This window comes from Nesoenas mayeri (genome assembly GCF_963082525.1).
Source record: "Nesoenas mayeri genome assembly, chromosome: 26".
In the NCBI taxonomy this organism is placed as follows: domain Eukaryota; kingdom Metazoa; phylum Chordata; class Aves; order Columbiformes; family Columbidae; genus Nesoenas; species Nesoenas mayeri.
Genome location: NC_137552.1, coordinates 1162334 through 1181925, shown reverse-complemented (window position 1 = coordinate 1181925; position 19592 = coordinate 1162334).

Here is a 19592-nt window from a genome sequence, read left to right as displayed (position 1 = left end):
AACAGTGTTTCCCACTTTCTTAACACTTGCTCCACCTTCTCTTTCTTTGGGCCTCAGATCAGTGTTTTGAGGAAAGGCAGCACCATCACTGCTGAGGACACACCATCCTCTGTCCCAGGAGGGGCTGGTAGGGTAGCGGATGAAGATGAAGGGCAATAGCTTAAAGTAGTGTACAACTAGGCCTCAGGTCTGCCAACGCAGTGGCACAGACCTTCCCTGGCTTGACGCTGGGAATCCCTGAGGCGGGCATGTGGCCATATGTTGGCCACAGGACGTGACTGCAAGCAGGAAGATCTAAGCCCCACCACTGCCAAAGGAGCTTGTTCTCTCTACAGAGAGGAAGTCCAGCATCATCTTGAACATTATGACCAGTTACCCAGGCCTAGAATCTCAGAATCTTTGAGGCTGAAAGGCGCCCCTGGAGATGGTCACTTCCAATCCTCCTGTTCAGTGTAGGGTCAACATCAGTAGGTTAATGAAAACACTGTCCCGTGGGGCCCTGATTATTTCCAAGAACAGAGACCCCACAAGCTCTCTGGACAAGGTATCCTGGGCTTGGCCACCATCACAGTAAGAGAGCTGTTGCTCATGCTTTAGTGAAAATTCTTTGCACACTGCTCCAGTCCACAGACAAGGGCACTTAAGGAAGCACAAATACCCACAAATGAGTAACTGTGAACTCACTCTGTAGCACCCTGTGGCAGGTCAAGGCCACAGAAACACTGATAATGTTGACATTGGTAAGAAATGGCCAGAGAGAACACAGGAGACCCAATCAGCACACAAATGCCTCCACAGAGAGTTAGGGCAAGGAAGAGAATCAAAAGCAGTGGTGAGGACCACCTCCCTGCAGAAGTAATGTCCAGTGAGCACCAGAGAGACGTTGGAGGGTGGGAGAAAGGGGACAGGGCACATCATCTCACTCAGGGGCCCTTTGGCATCCAGGTGAGGGTGACAGGGTCTAGGAGCAGCAGGGCCCTTCCTGCCATTGGGGCTGCAAACAAGACTACATGAGTGCCCGGGCCCAATGTCCCCAGCCTGCATGTGAGCCTTCAGGCACTTGGAACTCATCTTCCGCATGCATTGATGTGCTTATTTCCTAGGAATGCTTGGGTGGCCCACTCCAGCTCTGAAAAAGAGCCCTCAAGGGGCAGAGAATATGGCCAAACAAGGAAATGAAAAGACAGCTGTTCAGGAAACCAAAGTACACCCCATATCATTAGCTGAGATGTTTTGCACTTGAGATGAGCTTCTCAGAAAATTATGAATTCCTCAAAGGCTTCTTCTGGGCCTGGGGCAGTGCAGGACCAGTATAAAAACCATCGCAGCTCTTCACTCCCTCAACACCTTTCATCTCCTTATTCTCCTTTGGAAGCAAGTGAGTTGGAAGCTCTGTCTTGTACTGGGGCTTGGGGCTGCCACTCCTGGGATGGGAGGAAGGAGAAGGCCTGGTGTGGAGAGGGGCTGAGCGTGGGCTGTGTGGATTTGTGAGCTATGGGTTAGGTAGGAGCTTTTCTGGACCTGGTTCTCTTTGCACAGTGCTTGGGGAAACAGGAAAGGAGGTATATGGATCTTCCTGCTTCTATAACCTGCACACCTGACAGGTACCTAGGGCTGCTTATGGTGGGCAGGCAGGCTGCTCCTCACACACCCCAATGCTTGCCTCTCCCAGGTGCACCTCCAGCCACAAGACATGTCCTGCTGCAACCCATGCGTGCCCTGCCAGCCCTGCGGCCCAACCCCGCTGGCCAACAGCTGCAATGAGCCCTGTTGCAGGCAGTGCCCGAGCTCCACCATCGTCATTGAGCCCTCCCCCGTGGTGGTGACCCTGCCTGGTCCCATCCTCAGCTCCTTCTCACAGAACACCATTGTGGGCTCCTCCACCTCTGCTGCTGCTGGCAGAATCCTCAGCTGTAATGGAGTGCCCATCAACTCTGAGTGCTGTGACCTCTCCTGCTTCAGCAACCGCTACTGTGGCACGAGGTGCCTGCCTTGCTAAAACTGCCACAGGTGTCCACCCTGAACGATTCCCAGGAACCCAGAAGATGGTCACGGACTGAACATGCAGAGGGACTCAGCATTCTCGGCTTTACCTGCAAAGGCAGGCATGAAGAGGTGTGCCTGGACTCTCTGAAAACATAGCCCTTGTCTAACTTGCCTTTACCTCACTTTCTTGTATCTCTTCTCTGTCACTTGTTCTTCTCCCCTGGGCGGTGAGTACGTGTTAAGCCTCATCCGTGGAAGGACCTGCGGCCCCATTCCATCCTGGGGGCAGTCAGGCAGACAGATGCCCAGTGCTAAGTCCACCCTGGATAAGGGGCAAGGCTCCACCTACTCTTGGTCTACCCTGTGTCGTGACGCCCACACAGGGGATGTGCTTTCCCTCTTTCAACTCATTAAAGTTCTTCTGCATTCTAACCTGGGACTCTGGGTTGTCCTTCTCCCTCCAGACAATTTCCACGTTTGCCACATTTACAGGTGTCATTCTGGGAACATCTTGCAGTTACAAGGGGAACATTCAGCATTCCGGGAGAAAGGGGAGGGTGAGACATGGGCAGTGGGCTCCTTTCAGGACACTATTCCTTGCAACTGAGGAACATGTTAGTGACTCCTGCAGAGCCAGCAACACTCAGGGCCTGACTCTCTGCATGCCTGCACACATGGACTCCTCAGCCTTTTGAGCAACATCTGTAGATGATGGGGAGCTCAATTACCCTTCAAGTGATGAGTCCAGCTCCCCAGCCACACTGATGGGGGTGGTGGCACTGGCAGCTGGTTCTGCATCCAGCAGCACTTGTGACCACTTCCGGGCTTGTGGTTCTTGCTTCAAGAGGGCCCTGTGGCAAGTGTGGTAGTATTTGTTATTGTGGATGTGTCACAGATTTCTCCTCACATGCCCTGTGCTCCTCCCTGCCGTCTCTTCCCAGTGCGCCTCTGCCCACAAGACATCTGCAGCCACCACGTCTCTCTCCCTCAGCTGAGGGGAGAGGTGGGCTACTGCTTGCCCACCTCCCTTTGTGACTTCCAGCTACAAGCCTGCACTGCTGCAGCACTGAAGCTCTCCTTGTGTTCTCTTAGTCTTCCTCATAGGTCTTGCAGGGGTCTTGCCTGTTCACCGACAGGATGTCTCTATTTTCTCTATACAGTTAAAAGATGTGGAGTTACTAAGTGCAGATGTGGTCTGTTTCCTGACAGTTCACTCTGTCTATCTAGACATGCTTATAGAATGAGTACATAGGTGGATTTGTGTAATCTGCAAAAGAGATGTGTAGCATCATGTTCTCCCTTTAATATTCACAAGCTGTCACCCATGCCTTGCCATGCATCATCTGCAGCCTCCACTGACACGAAAGCAGAGGTCCTGGATTTCCTGAAGTGTCAGGATTAACTCTCTGCTCTCCAGCACTGACAATCGACTGAACCACTGTCCTGCTCCACCCCATCAGACATCCATGTGTCACCAGCCTCTGCCAATCCCACCAAGGCTGTTGGGAAACCAGGACTGTCGCACACTCCTCACACAACAAGATGCTCAGGATGATCCCAGGAAGAGGGAGCTGAAGCTTATCAGCTGCTGTGCTCTTCTCCTTCTGCCAGCTCTAAGCCACCTCCAAACCTCAGCCCAAGGTGCAGAGCAAAACACTCTGCGGGCTGCCTGGGATCCCACACCTCTGCCCCAGGGAGCCTTTCTACTCTCATGGTCTAGTTATTAGAGCACTTGCTCAGCCAGACTAGGGGAATGAAGGCGCCTCCAATTCTCAGCCCCAGGCTCCCCAGGGCCATGACCAGGTTTTCCAGCATTTGGAGCTGCCAACTTGTGCAACCGAGTCACATCTCGACTTTTGAAAAATGTTCTCCATCATAAGATCTCCGGACATCCTTGCAAGCACACATACCCCCTTGTAAAACTGCTGCCTGTTGCAGAACTCCAGGCCAGGCTGCTCAGGGGAAGTGCATGCCTACCACAGGCAGCTAGGAACCTGCTGACAGTTCCCAGAGCTGGAACTGCAGTGCTCAGGCAGAATGAAACAAAGGATGTGGAGAAGGAAACAACCCTCACAATCATCTCCAGCAGGGCAAGAGGAGCTTTGGTCGACTTCTCTGACTACCCACTGAACTGTCAGAGTCAGGACAGCATCTGCCTCAGAGCACCATGCTGAGCAGTGGTGTTTTTCTCCTGAATGCTGACACCAGTCGTGATTCTTCTCTCGTCTTCTCCACCCAGCAGCTGTCCAGACATTCAGCTGGTCTTCCTTCTCCTCAGGTCTTTCTGCCCACATGGTTAGTCTGTCCTTCTTACTTGAGAGAATGTCACTGGGTTGAAGCCATCCCCAATGACACTGGTTGTATTTTGCATGCATGCTGGGAAAGCAGCACTATCAGCATTTTTCAAGGTTTCATTGCAGGGCGACAATAAACCGTGGCAGATGCTTTGTTAACCCCCATCCCCTTTTCCCCTCCCTTGATACAGGGAAGTAACAATTAATTAACTAACTTTTAAAGAACTAAAACTAAAAGAGCTAACAGTGAGCTAACCCTTAACCCACATCACTACTGCCTAATCTTGCTTAGCTTTGTGTAACTTATTGTACGAGAAACAGGCGTTTGCTGGTGCCTTGCAAAGCTAAAAAACCTTGGTGCATCCTTGGGTGAACTAGATAACAGAAACTTGGGCACAGGACAGGAGATACACCAGTTTTAACCAACTCAGCAGTCTGAGTCCCAAACGACTCATCACACCGGACCAAAGGTGACCGTGTACACAGAAGAGGACCCGGGTTCATGATCACTATGCAGCTGCAACCAGGAGCAGCCGGAGGTGAAGACTATGGAAATGGTCTCTCAAAACTCATTGCAATAAGAACCGCCTTCTCGAGGACATTTTGTGAATATGTTCCTAACACTCTCCTGAATATGTAACACTTCACTGCATATAACCAAACTCACAGCTACTGGAAATTTCCACACGTCCTGGGTGGACTTATCTCCTGTGTGTCCAGTCTTGTAAAATTACATACCTTCTTTACAATTGCACGGGTTGTAAAGTCATTTCCACGGCTCACCCTCAGCTCCCCATCTCCTCACTAAGGAAAGGCAAGAGGAGAGCAAAGAGAGGCAAAAAGAGAGATGAATTGCAAGTTGGAAAGAATGTAAATGTTTAACTAATGCTACTAATAAAATAGAGAAAATAATACAAAATATGCAAAACCAATCTTGAATTTCCCACGAACTCAGCACCAGCTTGGTGGGCAGCAGCAGAGAGGGCACCCAGAAGTCCTGCGCTGGACTCTGCAGCAAACTGGAACTGGATTCAAGGATGCAGGGTCCATCACTAGGCCTCAGATTTGCAGAGATTGCAGGCAGGGTCCTTCCCAGATGTTGGCCATAGTTGAAGAAGGTGGAGACCCTCATGATCTCCCACTTGTATACGAAGTACACAATAAAGGGATGGAATACCTAGTTGGTCGGTTTTAGTCACCTGTTCAGTTCACCCCTCCTTGCCTCTCTCACTTACGGGAAGTGCATCGTTATCAGCGCCCTCGCATTCTGTTGCTATGTCTACCAAAACATGTATCCAACTTCAGAAAAGTGTGGTTAGTAAGAAGGACTTAGCTGAAAGAAGAGTTCACTTAAAGGGAAATTGGTCTCAGTTGTAAGAAACCCAAGACAGAATGGTAGAAAGATTTTCAGTGGGGTCCAACAGAGAACAGTTCTCTGCACTACATAATGGATAAGCCATGGCTATTTTCAGTGATCCCCCAATGCAACAGTTCGTCTTGGCTTATCCATGCCTTTGCATATCATAGCTACCCAGTTGATATCCCTATAAAACATAGGGTCTGCCAGGGAAAACTCAGAGCAACTTCCACTCATTTCGACCAGGGTTCTGTATCTGTAGGGCAGCTGGCAAGCTTTGTCACAGTTGTATTCCCCTGTGAACAGTCCTTTGTACTGGGATGGACATTGCTCACCAAACGGTCCCACTGACTGTAGCATGAGGTGTCCACAAATCCCTACCACCAGCAACTATGTCCCAAGGAAACATGGGCTGGTTGCATCACTTTGCACCTCCAGTCCAGCCATGCATCAACCACGGACGTCAACTATACTGTATTCAAGGCAATCACAAATGCTTCCTGCCAATTACATGTTTTGACAGAGGAAATCCACACCTAGCTGTTTCACTTGACCGTTCTGTCAAAAAATGAAAGATGCCAAACCAAAGAGATCTACATCCTGCATTCCCTTCCCTTCCCTTCCCTTCCCTGCCCTGCCCTGCTCTGCCCTTCTCTCCCTTGCCCTGTCCTGCCCTGTCCTCTTCCCTTTTACTCCTCTGCTCATTTCTCACTCAGTCTGTAGATCCCTCCCCACTCTTTTGCTACCACTCCTACTCCATTCCACCTCCCATGCTCCAGAGAGAAACTTGCTGTAATTGGGTCCTCCCAGAACTTCCACCATCTCTTCACATTCTAGTGAAGAACAGTGTTTCCCACTTTCTTAACACTTGTTCCACCTTCTCTTTCTTTGGGCCTCAGATCAGTGTTTTGAGGAAAGGCAGCACCATCACTGCTGAGGACACACCATCCTCTGTCCCAGGAGGGGCTGGTAGGGTAGCGGATGAAGATGAAGGGCAATAGCTTAAAGTAGTGTACAACTAGGCCTCAGGTCTGCCAATGCAATGGAACAGATCTTCCCTCACTTGACGCTGGGAATCTTTGGGGCTGGCACATGGCCATAAGTTGGCCATAGGACGTGACTGCGAGCAGGAAGATCTAAGCCCCACCACTGCCAAAGGAGCTTGTTCTCTCTACAGAGAGGAAGTCCAGCATCATCTTGAACATTATGACCAGTTACCCATGGCCCAGAATCTCAGAATCTTTGAGGCTGAAATGTGCCTCTGGAGATGGTCACTTCCAATCCTCCTGTTTAGTGTAGGGTCAACATCAGTAGGTTAATGAAGACACTGTCCCGTGGGGCCCTGATTATTTCCAAGAACAGAGACCCCACAAGCTCTCTGGACAAGGTATCCTGGGCTTGGCCACCACCACAGTAAAAATGCTTTTCTTCATGCTTCAGTGGAAATTCCATGCACACTGCTCCAGTCCACACACAAGGGCACTTCAGGAAGCACAAATGCCTACAAATGAGTACCTGTGAACTCACTCTGTAGCACCCTGTGGCAGAAACACTGATAATGTTGACATTGGGAAGAGACTGCCAGAGAGAACACAGGAGACCCAATCAGCACACAAATGCCTCCACAGAGAAGTAGGACAAGAAAGAGAATCAAAAGTAGTGATGAGGACCACCTCCCTGCAGAAGCAATGTCCAGTGAGCACCAGAGAGACGTTGGAGGGTGGGAGAAAGGGGACAGGGCACATCATCTCACTCGGGGGCCCTTTGGCATCCAGGTGAGGGTGACAGGGTCTAGGAGCAGCAGGGCCCTTCCTGACATTGGGGCTGCAAACAAGACTACATGAGTGCCCGGGCCCAATGTCCCCAGCCTGCATGTGAGCCTTCAGGCACTTGGAACTCATCTTCTGCATGCATTGATGTGCTTATTTCCTAGGAATGCTTGGGTGGCCCACTCCAGGTCTGAAAAAGAGCCCTCAAGGGGCAGAGAATATGGTCAAACAAGGAAATGAAAAGACAGCTGTTCAGGAAACCAAAGTACACCCCATATCATTAGCTGAGATGTTTTGCACTTGAGATGAGCTTCTCAGAAAATTATGAATTCCTCAAAGGCTTCTTCTGGGCCTGGGGCAGTGCAGGACCAGTATAAAAACCATCGCAGCTCTTCACTCCCTCAACACCTTTCATCTCCTTATTCTCCTTTGGAAGCAAGTGAGTTGGAAGCTCTGTCTTGTACTGGGGCTTGGGGCTGCCATTCCTGGGATGGGAGGATGGAGAAGGCCTGGTGTGGAGAGGGATGAGTGTGGGCTGTTTGGATTTGTGAGCTATGGGTTAGGTAGGAGCTTTTCTTTGCCTGGTTCTCCCTTTGCACAGTGCTTGGGGAAAAATGAAAGGAGGTATATGGATCTTCCTGCTTCTGTAACCTGCACGCCTGACAGGTACCTAGGGCTGCTTGTGGTGGGCAGGCAGGCTGCTCCTCACACACCCCAATGCTTGCCTCTCCCAGGTGCACCTCCAGCCACAAGACATGTCCTGCTGCAACCCGTGCGTGCCCTGCCAGCCCTGCGGCCCAACCCCGCTGGCCAACAGCTGCAATGAGCCCTGTTGCAGGCAGTGCCCGAGCTCCACCATCGTCATTGAGCCCTCCCCCGTGGTGGTGACCCTGCCTGGTCCCATCCTCAGCTCCTTCTCACAGAACACCATTGTGGGCTCCTCCACCTCTGCTGCTGCTGGCAGAATCCTCAGCTGTAATGGAGTGCCCATCAACTCGGGATGCTGTGACCTCTCCTGCTTCAGCAACCGCTACTGTGGCACGAGGTGCCTGCCTTGCTAAAACTGCCACAGGTGTCCACCCTGAATGATTCCCAGGAAGCCAGAAGACGGTAATGGACTGAACATGAGGATCCTTGCTGCTGCATTCAGAGGGACTCAGCATTCTCGGCTTTACCTGCAAAGGCAGGCATGAAGAGGTGTGCCCGGACTCTCTGAAAACATAGCCCTTGCCTTACTTGCTTTTTTCTCGCTCTCTTGTCTCTCTCTCTTCTCTGTCACTTGTTCTTCTCCCCTGGGCGGTGAGTACCTGTTAAGCCTCATCCATGGAAGGACCTGCGGCCCTATTCCATCCTGGGGGCAGTCAGGCAGACAGATGCCCAGTGCTAAGTCCACCCTGGATAAGGGGCAAGGCCCCAGTTACACTTGGTTTACCCTGCATCGTGACCCCCACTCAGGGGATGTGCTTTCCCTCTTTCAACTCATTAAAGTTCTTCTGCATTCTAACCTGGGACTCTGTGTTATCCTTCTCCCTCCAGATAATTTACACATTTTCCACATTTAAAGGTGTCACTCTGGGTCATCTTGTAGGTAAAAGAGGAATGGTCAGCATTCCAGGAGAAAGGGGAGGGTGAGATATGGGCAGCGGGCTCCTTTCAGGACACTGTCCCTTACATCTGAGGAACATGTTAGTGACTCATGCAGAGCCAGCAGCACTCAGGGCCTGGCTCTCTGCATGCCTGTGCACAGCTGAGGGGAGCCTCCTCAGCCTTTTGAGCAACATCTGTAGATGATGGGGAGCTCAATTACCGTTCAAGTGATGAGTCCAGCTCCCCAGCCACACTGATGGGGGTGGTGGCACTGGCAGCTGGTTCTGCATCCAGCAGCACCTGTGACCACTTCCGGGCTTGTGGTTCTTGCTTTGAGAGGGCCCTGTGGCAAGTGTGGTAGTGTTTGTTATTGTGGATGTGTCATAGGTTTCTCCTCACATGCCCTGTGCTCCTCCCTGCCATCTCTACCCAGTGCGCCTCTGCCCACAAGACATCTGCAGCCACCACGTCTCTCTCCCTCAGCTGAGGGGAGAGGTGGGCTACTGCTTGCCCACCTCCCTTTGTGACTTCCAGCTACAAGCCTGCACTGCTGCAGCACTGAAGCTCTCCTTGTGTTCTCTTAGCCTTCCTCATAGGTCTTGCAGGGATCTTGTCTGTCCCCCGACAGGATGTCTGTATTTTCTCTATACAGTTAGAAGATATGGAGTTACTAAGTGCAGATGTGGTCTGTTTCCTGACAGCTCACTCTGTCTATCTAGCATTCTTATAGAAAGAGTACATAGGAGGATTTGTTATCTGCAAAAAAGATGTGTAGCATCATGTTCTCCCTTTCATATTGACAAACTCTCACCCATGACTTGCCATGCACCATCTGCAGCCTCCACTGACATGAAAGCAGAGCTCCTGGATTTCCTGAAGTGTCAGGATTAACTCTCTGCTCTCCAGCACTGACAATTGACTGAACCACTGTCCTGCTGCACCCCATCAGACACCCGTGTGTCACCAGCCTCTGCCAGTCCCACCAAGGCTGTTGGGAAACCAGGACTGTCGCACACTCCTCACACAACAAGATGCTCAGGATGATCCCAGGAAGAGGGAGCTGAAGCTTGTCAGCTGCTGTGCTCTTCTCCTTCTGCCAGCTCTAAGCCACCTCCAAACCTCAGCCCAAGGTGCAGAGCAAAACACTCTGAGGGCTGCCTGGGATCCCACACCTCTATCCCAGGGAGCCTTTCTACTCTCATGGCCTAGTTATTAGAGCACTTGCTCAGCCAGACTAGGGGAATGAAGGCACCTCCAGTTCTCAGCCCCAGGCTCCCCAGGGCCATGACCAGGTTTTCCAGCATTTGGAGCTGCCAACTTGTGCAATCGAGTCACATCTCGACTTTTGAAAAATGTTCTCCATCGTAAGAGCTCTGGACATCCTTGCAAGCACACATACCCTCTTGTAAAACTGCTGCCTGTTGCAGAACTCCAGGCCAAGCTGCTCAGGGGAAGTGCATGCCTACCACAGGCAGCTAGGAACCTGCTGACAGTTCCCAGAGTGGAACTGCAGTGATCAGGCAGAATGAGACAAAGGATGTGGAGAAGGAAACAACCCTCACAATCATCTCCAGCAGGGCAAGAGGAGCTTTGGTCGACTTCTCTGACTACTCACTGAACTGCCAGAGTCAGGACAGCATCTGCCTCAGAGCACCATGCTGAGCAGAGGTGTTTTTCTCCTGAGTGCTGACACCAGTCCTGATTCTTCTCTCCTCTTCTCCACCCAGCAGCTGTCCAGACATTCAGCTGGTCTTCCTTCTCCTCAGGTCTTTCCGCCCGCATGGTAGGTCTGTCCTTCCTTCTTGAGAGAATGTCACTGGGCTGAAGCCATCCCCAATGACACTGGTTGTATTTTGCATACATGCTGGGAAAGCAGCACTATCAGCATTTTTCAAGGTTCATTACAGGGCGACAATAAACCATGGCAGATGCTTTGTTAACCCCCATCCCCTTTTCCCCTCCCTTGATACAGGGAAGTAACAATTAATTAATTAACTTTTAAAGAACTAAAACTAAAAGAGCTAACAGTGAGATAACCCTTAACCCACATCACTACTGCCTAACCTTGCTTAGCATTGTGTAACTTATTGTACGAGAAACAGGCGTTTGCTGGTGCCTTGCAAAGCTAAAAAACCTTGGTGCATCCTTGGGTGAACTAGATAACAGAAACTTGGGCACAGGACAGGAGATACACCAGTTTTAACCAACTCAGCAGTCTGAGTCCCAAACGACTCATCACATCGGACCAAAGGTGACCATGTACACAGAAGAGGACCCGGGTTCATGATCACTGTGCAGCTGCAACCAGGAGGAGCCAGAGGTGGAGACTATGGAAATGGTCTCTCGAAACTCATTGCAATAAGAACTGCCTTCTCGAGGACATTTTGTGAATATGTTCCTAAAACTTTCCTGAATATGTAACACTTCACTGCATATAAACAACTCACAGCTACTGGAAATTTCCACACGTCCTGGGTGGACTTATCCCCCGTGTGTCCAGTCTTGTAAAATTACATACCTTCTTTACAATTGCACGGGTTGTAAAGTCATTTCTGCGGCTCACCCTCAGCTCCCCATCTCCCCACTAAGGAAAGGCAAGAGGAGAGCAAAGAGAGGCAAAAAGAGAGATGAATTGCAAGTTGGAAAGAATTTTAAATGTTTAACTAATGTTACTAATAAAATAGAGAAAATAATATAAATATGCAAAACCAATCTTGAATTTCCCACGAACTCAGCACCAGCTGCTCAGGCAGCAGCAGAACGGGCACCCAGAAGTCCTGCGCTGGACTCTGCAGCAAACTGGAACTGGATTCAAGGATGCAGGGTCCATCACTAGGCCTCAGATTTGCAGCGATGGCAGGCAGGGTCCTTCCCAGATGTTGACCATAGTTGAAGAAGGTGGAGACCCTCATGATCTCCCACTTGTATACAAAGTACAAAATAAAGGGATGGAATACCTAGTTGGTCGGTTTTAGTCACCTGTTGAGTTCACTCCTCCTTGCCTCTCTCACTTACGGGAAGTGCATCCTTATCAGCGCCCTCGCATTCTGTTGCTATGTCTACCAAAACATGTATCTAACTTCAGAAAAGTGTGGTTAGTAAGAAGGACTTAGCTGAAAGAAGAGTTCACTTAAAGGGAAATCGGTCTTGTTTGTAACAAAACCAAGACAGAATGGTGGAAAGATTTTCAGTGGTCTCCCACAGAGGACAGTTCTCTGCACTACATAATGGATAAGCCATGGCTATTTTCAGTGATTCCCCCAATGCAACAGTTAGTCTTGACTTATCCATGCCTTTGCATATCACAGCTACCCAGTTGATATCCCTATAAAATATAGGGTCTCCCAGGGAAAACTCAGAGCAACTTCCACTCATTTCGACCAGGGTTCTATATCTGTAGAGCAGCTGGCAAGCTTTGTCACAGGTGTATTCGCCTGTGACCAGTCCTTTGTACTGGGATGGACATTGCTCACCAAACGGTCCCACTGACTGTAGTATGAGGTGTCCACAAATCCCTACCACCAGCAACTATGTCCCAAGGAAACACGGGTTGGTTGCATCACTTTGCACCTCCAGTCCAGCCATGCATCAATCACGGAAGTCAACTATACTGTATTCAAGGCAATCACAAATGCTTCCTGCCAATTACACGTTTTGACAGAGGAAATCCACACCTAGCTGTTTCACTTGACCGTTCTATCAAAAAATGAAGGACGCCAAACCAAAGAGATCTACATCCTGCATTCCCTTCCCTTCCCTTCCCTTCCCTTCCCTTCCCTTCCCTTCCCTCTCCTGCCTTGCCCTGTCCTCTTCCCTTTTACTCCTCTGCTCATTTCTCAGCCAGTCTGTAGATCCCTCCCCACTCTTTTGCTACCACTCCTACTCCATTCCACCTCTCATGCTCCAGAGAGACTCTTGCCATAACTGGGTCCTCCCAGAACTTCCACCATCTCTTCACTTTCTAGTGAAGAACAGTGTTTCCCACTTTCTTAACACTTGTTCCACCTTCTCTTTCTTTGGGCCTCAGATCAGTGTTTTGAGGAAAGGCAGCACCATCACTGTTGAAGACAAACCATCCTCTGTCCCAGGAGGGGCTGGTAGGGTAGCGGATGAAGATGAAGGGCAATAGCTTAAAGTAGTGTACAACTAGGCCTCAGGTCTGCCAACGCAATGGAACAGATCTTCCCTCACTTGACGCTGGGAATCCCTTGGACGGGCACATGGCCATATATTGGCCATAGGACGTGACTGCGAGCAGGAAGATCTAAGCCCCACCACTGCCAACGGAGCTTGTTCTCTCTACAGAGAGGAAGTTCAGCATCATCTTGAAAGATGATGCTGGAACTTCCTCTCTGTAGAGAGAACAAGCTCCGTTGGCAGTGGTGGGGCTTAGATCTTCCTGCTCGCACGTCACGTCCTATGGGCCAACTATATGGCCCATGTGCCCGTCCAAGGGATTCCCAGCGTCAAGTGAGGGAAGATCTGTTCCATTGCGTTGGCAGACCTGAGGCCTAGTTGTACACTACTTTAAGCTATTGCCCTTCATCTTCATCCGCTACCCTACCAGCCCCCTCCTGGGACAGAGGATGGTTTGTCTTCAACAGTGATGGTGCTGCCTTTCCTCAAAACACTGATCTGAGGCCCAAAGAAAGAGAAGGTGGAACAAGTGTTAAGAAAGTGGGAAACACTGTTCTTCACTAGAAAGTGAAGAGATGGTGGAAGTTCTGGGAGGACCCAGTTATGGCAAGAGTCTCTCTGGAGCATGAGAGGTGGAATGGAGTAGGAGTGGTAGCAAAAGAGTGGGGAGGGATCTACAGACTGGCTGAGAAATGAGCAGAGGAGTAAAAGGGAAGAGGACAGGGCACATCATCTCACTCGGGGGCCCTTTGGCATCCAGGCGAGGATGACAGGTCTAGGAGCAGCAGGGCCCCTCCTGACATTGGGGCTGCAAACAAGACTACATGAGTGCCCGGGCCCAATGTCCCCAGCCTGCATGTGAGCCTTCAGGCACTTGGAACTCATCTTCCGCATGCATTGATGTGCTTATTTCCTAGGAATGCTTGGGTGGCCCACTCCAGGTCTGAAAAAGAGCCCTCAAGGGGCAGAGAATATGGTCAAACAAGGAAATGAAAAGACAGCTGTTCAGGAAACCAAAACACAGCTCGTATCATTAGCTGAGATGATTTGCACTTGAGATGAGCTTCTCAGAAAATTATGAATTCCTCAAAGGCGTCTTCTGGGCCTGGGGCAGTGCAGGACCAGTATAAAAGCCATCGCAGCTCTTCACTCCCTCAACACCTTTCATCTCCTTCTTCTCCTTTGGAAGCAAGTGAGTTGGATGCTCTGTCTTGTACTGGGGCTTGGGGCTGCCATTCCTGGGATGGGAGGAAGGAGAAGGCCTGGTGTGGAGAGGAGCTGAGTCTGGGCTGTTTGGATTTGTGAGCTATGGGTTAGGTAGGAGCTTTTCTTGACCTGGTTCTCCCTTTGCACAGTGCTCCGGGAAACAGGAAAGGAGGTATATGGATCTTTCTGCTTCTGTAACCTTCACACCTGACAGGTACCTAGGGCTGCTTATGGTGGGCAGGCAGGCTGCTCCTCACACACCCCAATTCTTGCCTCTCCCAGGTGCAGCTCCAGCCACAAGACATGTCCTGCTGCAACCCGTGCGTGCCCTGCCAGCCCTGCGGCCCAACCCCGCTGGCCAACAGCTGCAATGAGCCCTGTTGCAGGCAGTGCCCAAGCTCCACCATCGTCATTGAGCCCTCCCCCGTGGTGGTGACCCTGCCTGGTCCCATCCTCAGCTCCTTCTCACAGAACACCATTGTGGGCTCCTCCACCTCTGCTGCTGCTGGCAGAATCCTCAGCTGTAATGGAGTGCCCATCAACTCGGGATGCTGTGACCTCTCCTGCTTCAGCAACCGCTACTGTGGCACGAGGTGCCTGCCTTGCTAAAACTGCCACAGGTGTCCACCCTGAATGATTCCCAGGAACCCAGAAGATGGTAACGGACTGAACATGGAGATCCTGGCCGTTGCGTTCAGAGGGACTCAGCATTCTCGATTTTACCTGCAAAGGCAGGCATGAAGAGGTGTGCCTGGGCTATCTGAAAACATAGCCCTTGCCTTACTTGCCTTTTTCTCACTTTCTTGGATCTCTTCTCTGTCACTTGTTCTTCTCCCCTGGGCGGTGAGTACCTGTTAAGCCTCATCTGTGGAAGGACCTGCTGCCCCATTCCATCCTGGGGGCAGTCAGGCAGACAGATGCCCAGTGCTAAGTCAACCCTGGATAAAGGGTAAGGCCCCAGCTACTCTTGGTTTACCCTGCATCGTGACCCCCACTCAGGGGATGTGCTTTCCCTCTTTCAACTCATTAAAGTTCTTCTGCATTCTAACCTGGGACTCTGCGTTGTCCTTCTCCCTCCAGACAATTTCCACGTTTGCCACATTTACAGGTGTCATTCTGGGAACATCTTGCAGGTAAAAGAGGAATGGTCAGCATTCCAGGAGAAAGGGGAGGGTGAGACATGGGCAGAGGGCTCCTTTCAGGACCCTGTCCCTTGCATCTGAGGAACATGTTTGTGACTCCTGCAGAGCCAGCAGCAGTCAGGGCCTGGCTCTCTGCATGCCTGCACACATGGCCTCCTCAGCCTTTTGAGCAACATCTGTAGATGATGGGGAGCTCAATTACCGTTCAAGTGATGAGTCCAGCTCCCCAGCCACACTGATGGGGGTGGTGGCACTGGCAGCTGGTTCTGCATCCAGCAGCACCTGTGACCACTTCCGGGCTTGTGGTTCTTGCTTTGAGAGGGCCCTGTGGCAAGTGTGGTAGTGTTTGTTATTGTGGATGTGTCACAGGTTTCTCCTCACATGCCCTGTGCTCCTCCCTGCCATCTCTACCCAGTGCGCTTCTGCCCACAAGACATCTGCAGCCACCACGTCTCTCTCCCTCAGCTGAGGGGAGAGGTGGGCTACTGCTTGCCCACCTCCCTTTGTGGCTTCCAGCTACAAGCCTGCACAGCTGCAGCACAGAAGCTCTCCTTGTGTTCTCTTAGCCTTCCTCATAGGTCTTGCAGGGATCTTGTCTATGCCCCGACAGGATGTCTGTATTTTCTCTATACAGTTAAAAGATGTGGAGTTACTAAGTGCAGATGTGGTCTGTTTCCTGACATCTCAGTCTATATATCTAGGCATGCTCATAGAAAGAATACGCAGGAGGATTTGTCTTATCTGCAAAAGAGATGTGTAGCATCTTGTTTCCCCTTCCACATTCATAAGCTGTCACCCATGCCTTGCCATGCACCATCTGCAGGCTCCACTGACACGAAAGCAGAGCTCCTGGATTTCCTGAAGTGTCAGGATTAACTCTCTGCTCTCCAGCACTGACAATCGACTGAACCACTGTCCTGCTCCACCCCATCAGACACCCGTGTGTCACCAGCCTCTGACAATCCCACCAAGACTGCTGGGAAACCAGGACTGTCGCACAATCCTCACACAACAAGATGCTCAGGATGATCCCAGGAAGAGGGAGCTGAAGCTTGTCAGCTGCTGTGCTCTTCTCCTTCTGCCAGCTCTAAGCCACCTCCAAACCTCAGCCCAAGGTGCAGAGCAAAACACTCTGCGGGCTGCCTGGGATCCAACACCTCTGCCCCAGGGAGCCTTTCTACTCTCATGGCCTAGTTATTAGAGCACTTGCTCAGCCAGACTAGGGGAATGAAGGCACCTCCAATTCTCAGCCCCAGGCTCCCCAGGGCCATGACCAGGTTTTCCAGCATTTGGAGCTGCCAACTTGTGCAACCAAGTCACATCTCGAATTTTGAAAAATGTTCTCCATCGTAAGAGCTCTGGACATCCTTGCAAGCACACATACCCTCTTGTAAAACTGCTGCCTGTTGCAGAACTCCAGGCCAGGCTGCTCAGGGGAAGTGCATGCCTACCACAGGCAGCTAGGAACCTGCTGACAGTTCCCAGAGCTGGAACTGCAGTGCTCAGGCAGAATGAGACAAAGGATGTGGAGAAGGAAACAACCCTCACAATCATCTCCAGAAGGGCAAGCGGTTCCTTGGTCAACATCTCTGACCACCCACTGCACTGCCAGAATCAGGGCAGCATCTGCGTCAGACCACCATGTTGAGCAGTGCTGCTTTTCTCCTGAATGCTGACACCAGTCCCAATTCTTCTCTCCTCTTCTCCACCCAGCAGCTGTCCAGACATTCAGCTGGTCTTCCTTCTCCTCAGGTCTTTCTGCCCACATGGTAGGTCTGTCCTTCTTACTTGAGAGAATGTCACTGGGCTGCAGCCATCCCTAATGACACTGGTTGTATTTTGCATACATGCTGGGAAAACAGCACTATCAGCATTTTTCAAGGTTTCATTGCAGGGCGACAATAAACCGTGGCAGATGCTTTGTTAACCCCCATCCCCTTTTCCTCTCCCTTCATATAGGGAAGTAACAATTAATTAATTAACTTTTAAAGAACTAACACTTAAAGACTTAAAGAGCTAACAGAGAGGAACCCTTAACCCACATCACTACTGCCTAATCTTCCTTAACTTTGTGTAAATTATTGTACGAGAAACAGGTGTTCGCTGGTGCCTTGCAAAGCTAAAAAACCTTGGTGCATCCTTGAGTGAACTAGATAACAGAAACTTGGGCACAGGACAGGAGATACACCAGTTTTAACCAACTCAGCAGTCTGAGTCCCAAACGACTCATCACACCGGACCAAAGGTGACCGTGTACACAGAAGAGGACCCGGGTTCATGATCACTGTGCAGCTGCAACCAGGAGGAGCCAGAGGTGGAGACTATGGAAATGGTCTCTCGAAACTCATTGCAATAAGAACTGCCTTCTCGAGGACATTTTGTGAATATGTTCCTAAAACTTTCCTGAATATGTAACACTTCACTGCATATAAACAACTCACAGCTACTGGAAATTTCCACTCGTCCTGGGTGGACTTATCCCCCGTGTGTCCAGTCTTGTAAAATTACATACCTTCTTTACAATCGCACAGGTTGTAAAGTCATTTCTGCAGCTCACCCTCAGCTCCCCATCTCCCCACTAAGGAAAGGCAAGAGGAGAGCAAAGAGAGGCAAAAAGAGAGATGAATTGCAAGTTGGAAAGAATTTTAAATGTTTAACTAATGCTACTAATAAAATAGAGAAAATAATATAAATATGCAAAACCAATCTTGAAATTCCCAGGAACTCAGCACCAGCTGCTCAGGCAGCAGCAGAACGGGCACCCAGAAGTCCTGCGCTGGACTCTGCAGCAAACTGGAACTGGATTCAAGGATGCAGGGTCCATCACTAGGCCTCAGATTTGCAGCGATGGCAGGCAGGGTCCTTCCCAGATGTTGGCCATAGTTGAAGAAGGTGGAGACCCTCATGATCTCCCGCTTGTATACAAAGTACACAATAAAGGGATGGAATACCTAGTTGGTCGGTTTTAGTCATCTGTTGAGTTCACTCCTCCTTGCCCCTCTCACTTACGGGAAGTGCATCGTTATCAGCGCCCTTGCATTCTGTTGCTATGTCTACCAAAACATGTACCCAACTTCAGAAAAGTGTGGTTACTAAGAAGGACTTAGCTGAAAGAAGAGTTCACTTAAAGGGAAATCGGTCTTGTTTGTAACAAAACCAAGACAGAATGGTGGAAAGATTTTCAGTGGTCTCCCACAGAGGACAGTTCTCTGCACTACATAATGGATAAGCCATGGCTATTTTCAGTGATCCCCCAATGCAACAGTTCATTTTGGCTTATCCATGCCTTTGCATATCATAGCTACCCAGTTGATATCCCTATAAAATATAGGGTCTCCCAGGGAAAACTCAGAGCAACTTCCACTCATTTCGACCAGGGTTCTGTATCTGTAGAGCAGCTGGCAAGCTTTGTCACAGGTGTATTCGCCTGTGACCAGTCCTTTGTACTGGGATGGACATTGCTCACCAAACGGTCCCACTGACTGTAGCATGAGGTGTCCACAAATCCCTACCACCAGCAACTATGTCCCAAGGAAACACGGGTTGGTTGCATCACTTTGCACCTCCAGTCCAGCCATTCATCAATCACGGAAGTCAACTATACTGTATTCAAGGCAATCACAAATGCTTCCTGCCAATTACATGTTTTGACAGAGGAAATCCACATCTAGCTGTTTCACTTGACCGTTCTATCAAAAAATGAAGGATGCCAAACCAAAGAGATCTACATCCTGCATTCCCTTCCCTTCCCTTCCATTCCCTTCCCTTCCCTGCCTTGCCCTGTCCTCTTCCCTTTTACTCCTCTGCTCATTTCTCATCCAGTCTGTAGATCCCTCCCCACTCTTTTGCTACCACTCCTACTCCATTCCACCTCCCATGCTCCAGAGAGAAACTTGCCATAACTGGGTCCTCCCAGAACTTCCACCATCTCTTCACATTCTAGTGAAGAACAGTGTTTCCCACTTTCTTAATGCTTGTTCCACCTTCTCTTTCTTTGGGCCCCAGATCAGTGTTTTGAGGAAAGGCAGCACCATCACTGTTGAAGACAAACTATTCTCTGTCCCAGGAGGGGCTGGTAGGGTAGCGGATGAAGATGAAGGGCAATAGCTTAAAG